Genomic DNA, 13940 nt, shown 5'->3' on the forward strand with positions numbered 1-13940 from the left:
CTTGTAAAAAATTTAAATTGCAGAAAGATATGAGGAAAAACAAAAGTGCAAGTTTAGGCACAGTAGACAAAAGATGCTGACATATTGTTATTCTTTGGGAGGGGCACAGAACCGGCAGAAAAAAAAAAAAAATTCTTCCTACTTTAAAGTCTTTCCTCCTGTCCTTGCCTTGGCTTCTGGAAGTTTTGTTAGGAGTCTTGCCTTTGGCCGTAGCATTGAAGTCTGAGTGTAGCTAAGGGCTGGAGAATGGGGAGAGGATGAGACTTGTCTGGGCAGGGGCTTTTCCCGGAATGAGATGGAAACTGTGGAACTTTCTATGGCAGTATACACAGCTGGTTCAGATGCCCACTGCTGATTACCATGACCTGTGTTTTCATCCTCTCTTTTCTCTATTAGAATCTAGTAGAGTCTTTTTGGAAGTTCCTGCTATATGCACACGCCCACAGAGAAAAGCAAATCAGAAAGAAAAAAGGGGAAAGCATCCTATTTCATTCTCTATATTCTCCACTTTAATGCTTGTACTGAGCATATAAGTTATAACCACGAGGTCCCACTATACCTGTAGTTCCATACCTTACTCTTTTTCATTTTTTAAAGTTTATTTATGTAAGTAATCTCTACCCCCAATGTGGGGCTTAAACTCAAGAGTCACATGCTCCTCCTACTGAGCCAGCCAGGTACCCCAGACTTTTTCTTTTTTCACTAAAATTTCTTCTTTCCTTAAAAGGGATGTCAGTCTCCAAACACTAGGATACATGTTTGTAACTGAGCTTTCTATTGCTCTGTGGAAGCCTTCTACTCTGTTGTCTGGTTTTGTCACATGTCCCTTGATAGCTGTTCCAATGTTCTCTGGGATATGTGGGTTCAAAACTCTGTGCCACTGTATAGACCATTATGAGGACTATGATCTGTATAATACAAAAAGAGGAGTACTAAGTGGAGAAATGGAGAAGTGGAGAAATGAAACCAAACCAGTTGGATGAAACCAAACTATCAAACTATCAAACTGTCAACTAGTTATTTTGATCTTTAATGGCAAAGTTGCCTGAGGGCCAATGGGTTATGTGGCAAAAATATTTGCAACAGAAATGCTTTGCAGTGAAAGTACCAAGAACCAAAAATCTACCCCATTCCTTTTACTGATGAGATTCTTGATGTGAGGACTCCCTGTTTGCCCTACTTCTGGCCCAGAGGCCAGCATAGGATAGGCCTTACTGGGAGGATGTGTTGAAGTAGTAGCAGCAGCCACTGTATCAGGGCGTGAAAAAGGTGTTAGGCTCTGAACAAAGCTATTCCATATGTTATTTCATTCAATCCTCACAGCCACTGTGTGAGATAGGTACTATTATTATTTTCTCTTTTTCAGGTGAGAGGCTAAGGGGCAGAGACTTGAAAGCCCAAGGTTACATAAGTGGCAAGTGATGGAGCTGAGATTTGCATTCTGAGCTTTTCTGTGCCAAACCTTTTGCTGTGAATGAACGAAGATGTGATGGATGGGCTCATGGATCTTGGAGAGAATGCTCTGCCTTCAGAACCTCCGCTGTGCATCCTGGGTTCTCTCTGCCAATGGTTTGCAATGCTTGGAATTGGCGTCCCCACATAGGAGGAACTCAGTACAGGCCCATTCTTTGCCTGGAGCAATCCTGTGGCCATGCCTACTTTTCATGGGAAGTGGCATTTTTGAATCTCCTCTTCTAAAAATAAGCTGCAATTTGTTAGGGGCCCTTGAGAACCAGCCCAGGCATTTCAGGACAACCATTTGCCTGTCTGCAGCTCAGGAAATTAATCAGAACCCCAAAGCCCTTTCCCTCTTCCCACAGGCCAGCACTCTGGAAACGCCCAGTGCCTTGCTGCAGCTCTCCTCAGGGACTGCAGAGATGCCAAGGGCAGTTTAACACAGATCTATCTCTTTGTAAGGGAAGTGAGAGCAGAAAGGCATGAGGGAGAAATGGGTCAGCTCTGCCGCAAATAACTTGCCGAGAGAACTCAAAGCTGTCCCCCACTTGGACAGGTGCTGAGTGACAGAGACACCCTGGGGCGTCACATGTGACTCCGCAGAATCTCCCTGGGGTCTAGAAACTGTAGTGTTGGTTCACTCCCAAGGGCAGTGTTCTGCAGGGCCACTTTTAGTGGGCCTCTTCCTCTCTCGGGACCTCAGAGTCGAACTCTATGAAATGATTGGGTGAATTATCACGAGGGGTGGTGTGTGGTGTTAGGAGCTGGAAATAATATTGATGGTGATGATGAAAGTAAGAATGACAACGACATCATTTCTGGAGCACTGTGCCTGGTGCTTTCCGCACAGTGTTCTATGTAATTTCAGAACAAACACTGCAAGGACTATATGAATATCCCCATTTTACACATGAGAAGAATGAGAGCTAGCATGGGCCAGAACATGGGTGTATAATCCCTGGGTTTTCTGGCACTACTAAACATTCGTGGTTTCTGACCTCAAGGAAGTGAGGAAGTGCTAAGAAACAGGAGGTCAATGCGATACTAGTTAAAATGTGTTCATGCGCACATGAGAGTTAAATACAGCACACAGGTATTGGATTATTGAGAACAGGGAGAGTCGGCTCCAGGTTGGGGGAATCTAGGAGGAGTTGTAAGTTGAGATGAGACAGCAGAGGAAGAGCATGAGCCATGGGGCAGATGTGGGAAAGCAGTGGGTGTGCAGGTGGAAGTCTGGATAAACTTTACAGTGTGTGTATGTCTGTGTGTGTGTATAAAGGTAGGGAGAGACCGGACCAGGCCAGGGTTTTGGCCCTTATTCCATAGGCAATAAGGAGTTTACACAAGAGATGTCTCAAGAGACCAGCTATGCTGCTATAGTCTGAGGGGTAGCCACTCTCAGCGCATCTGTGTCCTGGCTTGTGAATGCAGCTCTGTGCCAGGATGTGGGAGGGCATCCGTGGGGAGTGTGTCTGTGGCTGTGTCCTGTACCATACTGGCTGTGGGTTTTGGGGTCCCTTCAAAGGCCCCCCTCCCCACTTCTCTGGGCCGTTGGTACCTCGGGAACTGTGTCACAGAATTATTGGAGGGACTTTTGAGATCATCTGGTCATCCCTCCTTCCCATCTTAAAGAAGGTAAAAGCGAGAAACATAAAGGGGAAAAGACTTGTCTAAGGTCACACCATGAATTAATAGCAGAGCTGGGGACTGGAAGCCATGCCTCCACATTGAAGGCCTTTCCCACAATTGCTGAGTATTATAAATAGTATTCGTTGAGTGATTATTCAATACCAGGCTCTGGGCTAAACACCTTTACGTGGATTATCTCATTTAATCCTCCCCCCCCACCCCTTTCCCCACCCCCCGCCAGGAGTGCCCCTTTTGAAAGCAGGACATCTTTCTTATCTGTCATTTCGATTTCACACCGCGCCTAGCACAGGACCCGGGCACTTAGGCAAGCCGTAGAAACTTGGCAAAATCCAAGTCCTGGGAAGGAGGAAAAGAACGGAGGGGGCGGGGCGGATCGGCAGCCCCGCCCCCACGACAGGCCCCGCCCCCAGGGCGCTGACGTCACCATCTGGCCCCGCCCCTCATTGTCAGTCCCGGGGAGCCCGAGGAGGCGCCGGCCGCCGGGAGCGGAGCGCTGGACCCCTCCGCGGGCGGGAGCGCGGGCCGGAGCCGCCGAGGTGAGGGGTCGGCGCGGAGGCGGCGGGCGCGCGGCGCGGGGGCTGGGGGGGCTGGGGCGGCCGGAGGGGGCGGCCGGAGGGGCGGCCCGCCCGGGCAAGGGGTCGGCGCACCCAGGGGCGCCAGGGCAGGACCGGCGGGCGCACCCCGGGGAGGGCTGGGGGGGGCGGGTATGGAGTTGAGGCGGGGGAGGGGGCGGCCTTGGAGAGGAATTTTGGAGAAAGGGCTCGGAAGGGGAGACCTTCTGGGGCGAGACCTTGAGAAATTTTTTGGAGTTGGAAATTCTTCTTTTGGAGGGGGAGGGAAGGATCTGCGAGAGTTCTGGTGGGAGTGAGGCTCCGGGAGGAGAAACGTTCGGGGCAGAGAGCCGAGGGGACGTTTTCGGGAGGGGGAGGGCGGAGGGGAGTTTCGGGTCGAGTTTGGGGTCCGGCGTGGGGGGGGGCGGGGAGGGGGCTGCGCGGGGCCCGCGGGCACCCGGGGAGGAAGGAAGTGATCTTACAGGAAGAGCCCGGGAGCTCCCGAGGAGGAGGAGGAGGAGGAGGAGGGGGGGGGGGGTCGGCCGGGCTGCGGGAGCGGGCTGCGGGGGCGCGGGCCGGGGGAGGGGTCCCGCCGCCGCCGCAGCTGTCGGCCCGCCGCGCCGGCCCGCGTCCCGGCCGATGCTGGCCTCGCAGCCAGACCGCTGGGCCGGGAAGGAATTCGAGGCATTCGCTTTGTTTAAGTTGCCAGTAGACAGTCCTTAGGACTAATTAATGGTGGAATCTGCAGGGGGACGCGGGCGAGCCGGGCCGGGCCGCCCCTCGCCGCCCGCCGCCCGCCCCCCGCCGCCGCGGTGAACTTTCCGCAGCGCGCGCCGCCCGCCGCCCGCCTCCCCGCGCACCCCCGCCCCTGCGCGCCGGGAAGGAGCCATGGCTGCCCCGAGCGCAGGAACGAAGTGCGGCCTCGGGGGCCGTGGCCTCTGGCTGCGGAGGCTGCCTGCTGCGGGGGAGCCGGCCTCCCGGGGCGGCCGGGCTGCGGGTTCGGAGCCCGCGTGGGAGCCCGCAGACGTGCCTGCGGTTTCTCTTGATGACCTTGGAGAGGAGGCTCTGCGAGCCGAGAAAGACCGTCTTGCTTTGGAGCATCTGTTTCTCCGTCGCGTCAGCCCCTTTCCTAACCCTGCAAGCTTGTTGTGGCTTGTTTCGGAAATGCCGAGACCAGTGCTCACACTTGAGGGTGGGAGAAGGGAAGAAGGGAAGAGACCGGGCGCCCCCCCCCCCCCCCCGCTCCTCTTCCACCGCCCCCCCCCAGTCCCCCCATCCACAACCCAACAGAAAACCAACCCTGCAGTGTGATCTCCAGAAAGCCAGGGATTGCTTGCAGATTCTCCGTCGCACCTTCCTTCACTGACTCGAATGACCTTGGGAAAAGAATTGTGTGCTTCGGAGCTCCTGGTTGCCTTATCTGTTGATTGGGGAGAAAATATTCTCTGGACCTCCCTGCCTTTTGGGGACGTTTGCAGAGGTTTTTTTTTTTTGTTTTTTTTTTGTTCAGAGCATTTTAAGGACTGCTGCAGTTCTGGCCTGTAAGGAGCTGGACTCGTGTTGGGGGAACTCAGATCACCTAGTAAGATTTTATTAGATTAGGAAGGGAGGGAGAGGTTTGGATTTTAGGAGGATATTTCCCTTTGGAGAATCTGTACGGTATGTTCCAGATTGTTTTGTCACTTTGTGTGCAGCTTTGGTAGCATTCGTGTGGTTAAATTAAGTAACTCCCATAGAAAAATTCTTCTGTCAGAAATAATTATTTTTGCTCAGGATTCCCCTTGGGGCAGATTAAGGTTTTGCTCAATTTACTCAGAAGAATTTTCCAGGTTTCTAAAATTAAATCACTTTTCTAAACATAGTAACTAAAGTTTGAAAAACTGGAAATAGTGGGCTGGGGAAGGGAGTTGATTAGAGTATGAACAAGGCAGCAAGTACAGGTTCATTGTTGTACTGTCATTACTAACAGGGATTATGAATTAGCCTCGATTAATAGGCATTTTCTTACTCCTGAATAATTTAAGACCAAGAAGGGGAGCTTAATTTTGGTGAGTTGCCTACTCTGTGCCCAGTAATTGTGCTTGGTGGTATATATCTCATAGAGTTTTCACAACAATGCTGTAGGTCATAATTGGCATCCCCTGTTTCACATATGGGCAAACTGAAGGTCAGAAGGTAAAGTGACTGCCCCAGGTTTACACATACAGATGGTAAGAGGTGGAGCTGGAATTCAAACCCAGTCTGTGAGGTCCTTGGTTATCTCCCATTATGCACACTGCATTAATTTCTAGGCCTTTAACTCAGCCACTGGCTCACCTTGGACTGTAGAATAAGTCAATTAGGTCCTTTCCCCAGTAGTATTGCCTTCTTTTTCTTCCAGCAATGTTGTCAGTATGCTATTGAGATGTTTTTGTGCTAGTGGTGTGTCCTATATACTGTAGGTGTGTATATTGTGTGTGTGTATGTATATATTTATATATCTATATATCCCCCCCCCCCCAGAAGCATTTGTGTTGAAATGCAGAGTACTTGGGTGATCATAGATTTCACTTATATAATGGAAAATTTGGATAGCTAATGGTCCTTCCACTGTAGAAGCCATAATTAGGGTGACATTCATAATCAGAAGCTGAACCATTTTTCATGTAATACTGGCTTTTTGGGATAGTGTCAGCTTATAAGTAAAGCACATTAGTTACAGGTAGGACACAGTCAAGCTGAAAGATTTGGTATAAACTTTGAAGCACATAATAGATGCTCAGTAAATACTTGCTGAAGAAACACTCTTTTTTATTATTTCTTATTATTGTTTTTTAAAAGATTTTATTTATTTATCCATGAGAGACACAGGCAGAGGGAGAAGCAGGCCCCATGCAGGGAGCCCGATGCTGGACTTGATCCTGGGTTTCCAGGATCACGCCCTGAGCCGAAGGCAGTGCTAAACCACTGAGCCACCCAGGCTGCCCTCACTTTTTTTTAAAATTCAGCTTTATTGAGGTCTAATTTACATACGATAAAATTCATCCATTTTAAGTGTGCAGTTTGATGAGCTTTGACAGATGTACACAGTTGTGTAATCACAACTGCCATCTTTTGTTTAAACTGTTTGTTTTTTTTTTTTTTTAAGGTATTGGTTAGCAAAGTAATTCCTGGCAATGTTACGAAGTTTCTGTGTTCCCTAATTCAAACTATTGAGATCAGAGTGAGTTAGTATGCTAACTCTGTAGGAAATAGGGAAACCTTAGGTATTTATTGATGAGGTGCATGAGAAGAATAAGATTGGTAGAGATAGGGGTATACTTGGCAGATCAGGGGAAAGAAATTCATGAGGAACCAGGTTTTCATTTTAGGACAGGGCTGTCGTTGGCGGAGGGTTGGGGGGGTTGCGGGGGTGGTGGTGGTGGAATTACCCAAAGATTTATTAAGGAGTTGAACTTTTATTTTTGTTTCCTTTTTGAAATGGTATCTCCTGAAATATAAAACTTAGCATCTTTGGCTGTCCCTGGAAGTGCTTTACCCAGTGTAGTTCAAATAATGCTAAAGGGTGGGGATGCTGTAAAATAACTAAAGGCCTTGCCCTTCCACCTGGGTCAGAATATCCTTAATGCTTATCTCTAACTTGTTTTAGCTAATATCCCACAAAGGCAATACATCAGGTAGAAATTGTCTCTTTCTCAGAAGACATAAGATTATTGTTTCCTTCTCATAATTTTTTAAAAAATTGTTTATTTACTTATCTATCTATCTACCTATTTATTTATTTATTTATTTATTTATTTATTTATTTAGAATTATTTATTTGAGAGGGGGGGAGAGAGAGAGAGAGATTGGGGGTCGGTAAAGGGAGAAAAGCAAGACTCCGTGCTGAGCCCTACATGGGAGTAAATCTCACCACCCCGAGATCATGACCGGAGCCAAAATAGAGCCAGATGCTTAACCAACTGAGCCACCCAGGTGCCCCTCCTTCTCATAATTTCTTAGGTCACTGAACCTGTCCCAATCTGCTATAGCTCAAGTCTGTCTTTGAAAAAGTTTGAAAGCTCTGTTGCCACTTCTAGACCAGTCTTGTGTTATTTTTTTAAAGATTTTATTTAGAGAGCCAGTGAGTGTGAGTGGGGGGTGAGAGGGCAGAGGGAAAGGGGGAGAGAGTCTCAGGCGGCTCCTCTGCTGGCTCCTCTCCTAGTCGTATGGCTTAATCTCAGGACCCCTGAGGTCTTGACCTGAGCCTAAATCAAGAGTTGGATGCCTAAAACCACTGAGCCACCCAAATGCCCCTGGAAGCAGCCCCATTTGTATCTCTTACTCTTCATTTCTCATTATACATTCTGTTTCTACATGTTGATTGTTTTATATGTCTTCTCTCTCACCTGTCAGTCTTGAGAATGGAAACTCATCAGCCATGGGCCTTTCATATATCATTAGGAAATAATAATTAAATTAAAATACTGGTCTACCAACTCAATATTTTGGGTGATGATAGGGAGAAAAATAATAACTCTGTGCAGTAGTTATTATCCTCTTTATACATGAGGAAGCTGAGCTCAGAGCAGTTACTGCCAGAGCCAAGTGAGGGGCAGAGACGGTTGATTTGAGCTCAGATGTGATTGGTGCTCAAGTTTGGGATCAGTTTCATCACACTCTCTGTGTATTAGGGTTGGGGGGAGCAAGGGAAGAGCTTGGAAATATCATATTAAAATATAAGCCAAAACCTAACAAGCATTACAAATCTTTTAGACTTCTTAATTTCTAGAGATTCATTTATAGTTCATTCTTTTTTTTTAATTAATTAATTAATTTATTTATTTATGATAGTCACGAGAGAGAGAGAGAGGCAGAGACATAGGCAGAGGGAGAAGCAGGCTCTATGCACCGGGAGCCTGATGTGGGATTCGATCCCGGGTCTCCAGGATCGCGCCCTGGGCCAAAGGCAGGCGCCAAACCGCTGCGCCACCGAGGGATCCCTATAGTTCATTCTTTATTGCAAAACTCCCTTCCTAGATTTTGCATTCTTTAGGAACATGGTACTTGGTATATTCACTGGCTATTTGACTTACCCCTTCCCCTATTTTCCATGTATCTAAAAGTTTCCATTAAGTTAATCTGTGAATTAGGACACGTTTGGGTGTGCTGTTCTATTTCCATTTTATCTGTACAAAGTAATCTTTTAAAAATGTTATTAAAAATTGAATTTTTAAAAATTACATCTTTTTATTGAAGTATTATATATAATATATTAAGAGTACAGTTTGATCATTTTTTTTTTCACAAACTGAATATATCTGTGGAACCAGTATGTAGATCAAGAAACAATATTACTCATACTCAGAAGCCCCCCACCAAGTTACTTTCCAGTTCCTGCCTCCCTTCCCCACCTCCCTGGGATGATTTCTAAAAGCAGGTGTTAATTTTTCTTGTTTTGTTTTTTTGTAAAAATGGAATCATACAGCAGATATTCTTTTGGGTCTGGTTCTGTTTATTCAACAGTATGTTTGTGAGTATGCAAAAACTTTTGAAGATTTTGTTTAGGGCTTGGAATAAAATCCAAATTCAAACTCTTTATCTTGGCCTATGATGTCTTCTAAAGCTTGGCCCCACCTACTTTCCAGCTTCACCTTATACCAAGCTTGTTGTCCATTATGCTTCAGTCATACCAGCTTCTTATTTATCCTTAAGAAGCTGTTTCCTACCACAGGGCCTTTTCACGTGTGGCTCGCTTCCTTGAATGCGCTTTCCCCTGTTCTTTGCCTGGCTGCCTCCTTCAAGCCTCAGCATGTGTATCAGAGATGCTTTCCCTCCTCATCTTATATTGCTGGTCCTTTTCCGTTATTCCCTGTCTCTGGCATCTGTTGCCTCCCTTCATAACACCTATTACAACTTGTAATGATATATCTGCTTGCATGATTATTATCTGCCTTCCCCACTAGACTTTACAAGAGTGGGGAACTCATCTGTTTTGTTTACCTAGTATCTGACACAATGACTGACATGTAGTAGGTATTTAATAAATATTTAATGACCACATTCCCAATTCAGCACCTTTGTTCCTGGTATCTTTTGTCTTTTTCTTCTCTTACACTGTTTAAACTTTTCTGTCTTCCAAGGCTCAGCTCAATTCCCCTCTATGAAGTCTGTGCTGACTTTGCAGTAGTAAATCTTTCTTCTCTAAAATTTTGACATTTATTGCTGATACTCCTCATGTTCTTGGCAAGTCACACTAGCATGTATCTTATCTACCTCGTTGGATCAAAAGCTTTTTTTTTTGCCAGCACCCCTTATATTCTTGGTTAATTACACTAGTTTATATCTTTACCTAATTTGATCAGAAGCCTCTTCATCAGAAGCTAAGTTGTTTTAGCTGATAACTCCCCTCAATCTCTTTCACTGAGCTTTGCACATAGTAGGCCGTTAGTAGAGTTTTTGATGATTAATCATAATGCTACTTATGTATAGGTAGCAATTTTAATTTTTTTTAAAGATTTGTTTATTTATTTATGATAGACACAGAGAGAGAGAGAGAGAGAGAGAGGCAGAGACACAGGCAGAGGGAGAAGCAGGCTCCATGCCGGGAGCCCGACGTGGGACTCGATCTCGGGACTCCAGGATCGCGCCCTGGGCCAAAGGCAGGCACCAAACCGCTGAGCCACCCCGGGATCCCCGCAATTTTAATTTCTTAGGCTTATTAACATGGACTCTTTTTATTAGAATTCTGCTTGGTGTTTTCTCTAATCCAAAGGTTGGGAGTGCCCCAGCTACTTCAGGTGATACAACAATTATCAGGGTGTGAAGGTACAGGAGTCCAGTCCTGGTACCACAAAACAGATACTCCTTTGGAATTTGTCACTGGCAAAGAACTAACTATGCACAGTTCTTTCTTAGATGCTTATTCAGTGCTTGTCTAATGGTCTCAGATTGGAGTTATTAACTGAAATGAGAGACTAGGTGATACCTCATTTGAACTATTTTGTTGAATAACATTTTATTTTGATGTCAACAATGAAAATTCCAAGCCAATTAACACTACTTTCTCTGACTTGCCAGTGAGCTCTCTCAGTATTGATTCTTCCTTTTATTAAAGGCGGAAGAACATATGTACTAATATCGTATATATTTACATTATATATTTAAGCCAATTTAAATGCAAATTTAAATTCGTTGTAACTGGGATGATTTAACTTAATATACATATGGCACAATTGAGTGATAAATGTAAAACCTTTTTTAAGAGGTGCCTGATATGTATTTTAAAACAATGATAATTTTGACTTTTTTTAAATTAAAAATAATTTTTTTAAGTAAACTGCACCTAACATGGGCCTCAAACTCATGACCAGGGCATCAAGAATTGCATGCTGTTGGGGGAATCCCTCGGTGGCTCAGCAGTTTAACACCTGCCTTTGGCCCAGGGCGCGATCCTGGAGTCCCGGGATCGAGTCCTATGTCGGGTTCCCTGCATGGAGCCTGCTTCTCCCTCTGCCTGTGTCTCTGCCTTTCTTTCTCTCTATGTCTGTTGTGAATAAATAAATAAAATCTTCAAAAAAAAAAAAAAAAGAGTTGCATGTTCTTGCATGACTGAGTCAGCCAGGTGCCCCATTTTTACTTTTCTGACGGAATTCTATCAGAAGATTGTTGGGTGATTTAGTAATTGTTTTTATGGAAATAAAGGAATTATACTTAAGGAAGTTTCCGAGAGACATTGGAGTAATTTTGTTCATAATTGCTCCTAATCTTTATTTTTCCTTTTAACAACTTTATGAAAGTAGCCTATTAGCTTTTTGCCCTTTTTACCTCAACTAGGTCAAAATAAAAAGTATAACTAGAATGCATTTATATTTATCCATACTTCAGACGAGCACTGGACTTCAATAATGAAATTTTCTTTTAAAATGTGAGACAAATGATAAACTATGGGGAATTCATTATAAAAAGTGACTTTCAGAATGGATTACAAAGTTATTAATATGTCCTCATCCCAGTCTCCTACACGTTACACATTCACAAAAGAATTGTTCATAACATGGGCTTCTAGGCATTGGGAGATCTTGAGAGTATGTTTCTGAATCACTCAGTTTTATTCAAGTAAACTTTTATTAAATGTGATTTATTATTCTGATTCTTTGACAATTGTTTATTTGTGTCATATTCTCATTCTTTGGCCAACTTGGTTGAATATCACTTTACCTTATAAGGTTGGTTAAAACTATACAGTTCCAGTTCTGTAGCCTCAATTTTTCCATCTTATTGATGGGAAGAGTGATTGTGAGGATTAAATGATTTACTGTACAGAAACATTTAGGTCATAATACTGGGTACATAGTAAATTCAGTCATTATTTCAGTTTTACATTTTTGTTTACCCAAAGAATAGAAGAAAAATTTCCTGTTTTTATTTTATGTGCTGCCGAAGTGAGCACCTGTTTTTATTTTAAAATTAATGCGATTTAGTCTAAAATCAGATAACGTCTTTGTATACTGGGCAGACTGGAAGAAACTCAAGAATTTTTGAAAGCTTAATTTTAACTTTATTGATTTCTGATGAAGCTAACTAAGTAAATTAGTCATTGACTAATTTCCTTTTCTTTTTAAAAACATTTTATTTATTTATTCATGAGAGATACAGAGAGAGAGGCAGAGACACAGGCAGAGGGAGAAGCAGGCTCTCTGCAGGGAGCCCGATGTGGGACTCGATCCCAGGACCCCAGAATCATGACCTGAGCCAAAGGCAGACGCTCAACCACTGAGCCACCCACAGGCCCCTATTAATTTCCTTTTCTTGAATGACTCATCCTTAGCTCATATGTTGGCTATGTGGTTGTAATTGGTACAAGGGAGAGAGAATTTTTGGATGTTCTAACCAGCTCTTCATCACTTAAAGAGAGACCCTACAACTGGAAATTGAGACTATTGGTAAAGTAATATGTGAGAATATTTCAAACCATTAAAATTTTTGAAATTTATTTATATGAAAATCTTTATTAAATCAATATTAAATATTAATATTAATCAATATTAAATCTGGTTATAGAATTTTGGGATAGTGATATTAATATTGTTAGCCATTTACTTTTGCTTATTCTAGGTAAAGACCTCAAGTGATTTTACATTTGTTATAATATTTGTCAGGTACTATTTTAAGCATTTTGTGTGCATTATTTCATTTACTCGCTCATTTAACAAATATTTATTGAGTGCCTGCCATGTGTCAAGCACATAATGTCATTTAATTGTCACCACACCCATGAAATAGATACATTGTTTATTATTTTAGTCCCATTTCACAGATTAAGAACTGGGGTATAGAGAAGCTGTGTATCTTGTCCAGTGCCACAAAGCTGTCAAGGGTTAGATTTGGAATTTTAAAAAAATTTGAATAACAGCTGCTGAAATCTTGGCATAAATTACTTCTGTGCCAGATTTTTTTTTTTAGGAGAAGGATGTTAACAAATTTTGAAGTATGTGCTAAATAGGTTACAGTGCAGGTACTTGGAGCAGGATGTGTTAGGTTTAGGTGAGCTAAGCTGGGATAATTTCCTGTCTTAGCCTAAATCCATCTCTTTAAGCAACCAACAAAAGAACAAAAGACAACTTGAAAGTTCCTTCTTTTGAAGAATTCCAGTTTACCCAAACCAGTGTGAATCAAATGTAAATTTTCAAGAAGAATGGATATAAATAACTGTATTAAACACTCTTCCTTCAGAGGCACGCGGGGAGCCAATGTTATGGAAGTACATTAGTTTAATTGTTCAAATTAAACAACTTCGGTTATTATCCACAGTATCATTTTGCTGCTTTTACATAGATCTGGTATGATATTTTAGACTTCCACTTTTGCTTAACTGTGGTTTTATGGTCATCTCTGAGGAGTATCTGTAGGGTAATGTGACTGCCTTTTTTTTTTTTTTTAATAAAGGTATTATTTATTTATTTGAGAGAGAGAGAACAGAAGGAGAAAGAGGGAGAAGCAGACTCCCCACTGAGCAGAGAGCCTGACATGGTGCTCCACCCCAGGACTCTGAGATCACGACCCCAGCCAAAGGCAGATGTTTAATCGGCTGAGCCACCCATGTGCCCCGTGACTGCTTTTTAATAACAAGTATCAGAAGTTTCCAAAATGGGAAATAATTATATATTTATTTTAATGAGATTTCCAAACTGTAGAATTTTTGCTGTACTTCTTTTGAATTTGCCTTTAGAGCATATTGCACATTCTTAATCCTGGTAAGTCTTCATTTTGGGGGAGTTATATTTAACTTTTGGAGATAAATCTGGTGAATGAATTGAGTAATCA

General features: G+C 43.5%; 1 protein-coding gene across 7 annotated transcripts in view; it reads left to right on the plus strand.

The window, feature by feature from the left end:
• The first annotated feature begins 3526 nt into the window (after positions 1 to 3526).
• Positions 3527 to 13940, plus strand: part of LUZP1 (leucine zipper protein 1) — an 89810-nt gene continuing 79396 nt past the window's right edge. For 4 of the 7 annotated variants that reach the window (XM_038531646.1, XM_038531647.1, XM_038531645.1 and 1 more), the window contains exon 1: positions 3527 to 3641. The gene's annotated coding sequence lies outside the window, so the exon portion shown is untranslated. The remainder of the gene's footprint in view (positions 3642 to 13940) is intronic. The other 3 variants (XM_038531650.1, XM_038531651.1, XM_038531648.1) reach the window with 1 other exon arrangement.

Source organism: Canis lupus, chromosome 2 (assembly GCF_011100685.1).
Source record: "Canis lupus familiaris isolate Mischka breed German Shepherd chromosome 2, alternate assembly UU_Cfam_GSD_1.0, whole genome shotgun sequence".
Classification (NCBI taxonomy): Eukaryota; Metazoa; Chordata; class Mammalia; order Carnivora; family Canidae; genus Canis; species Canis lupus.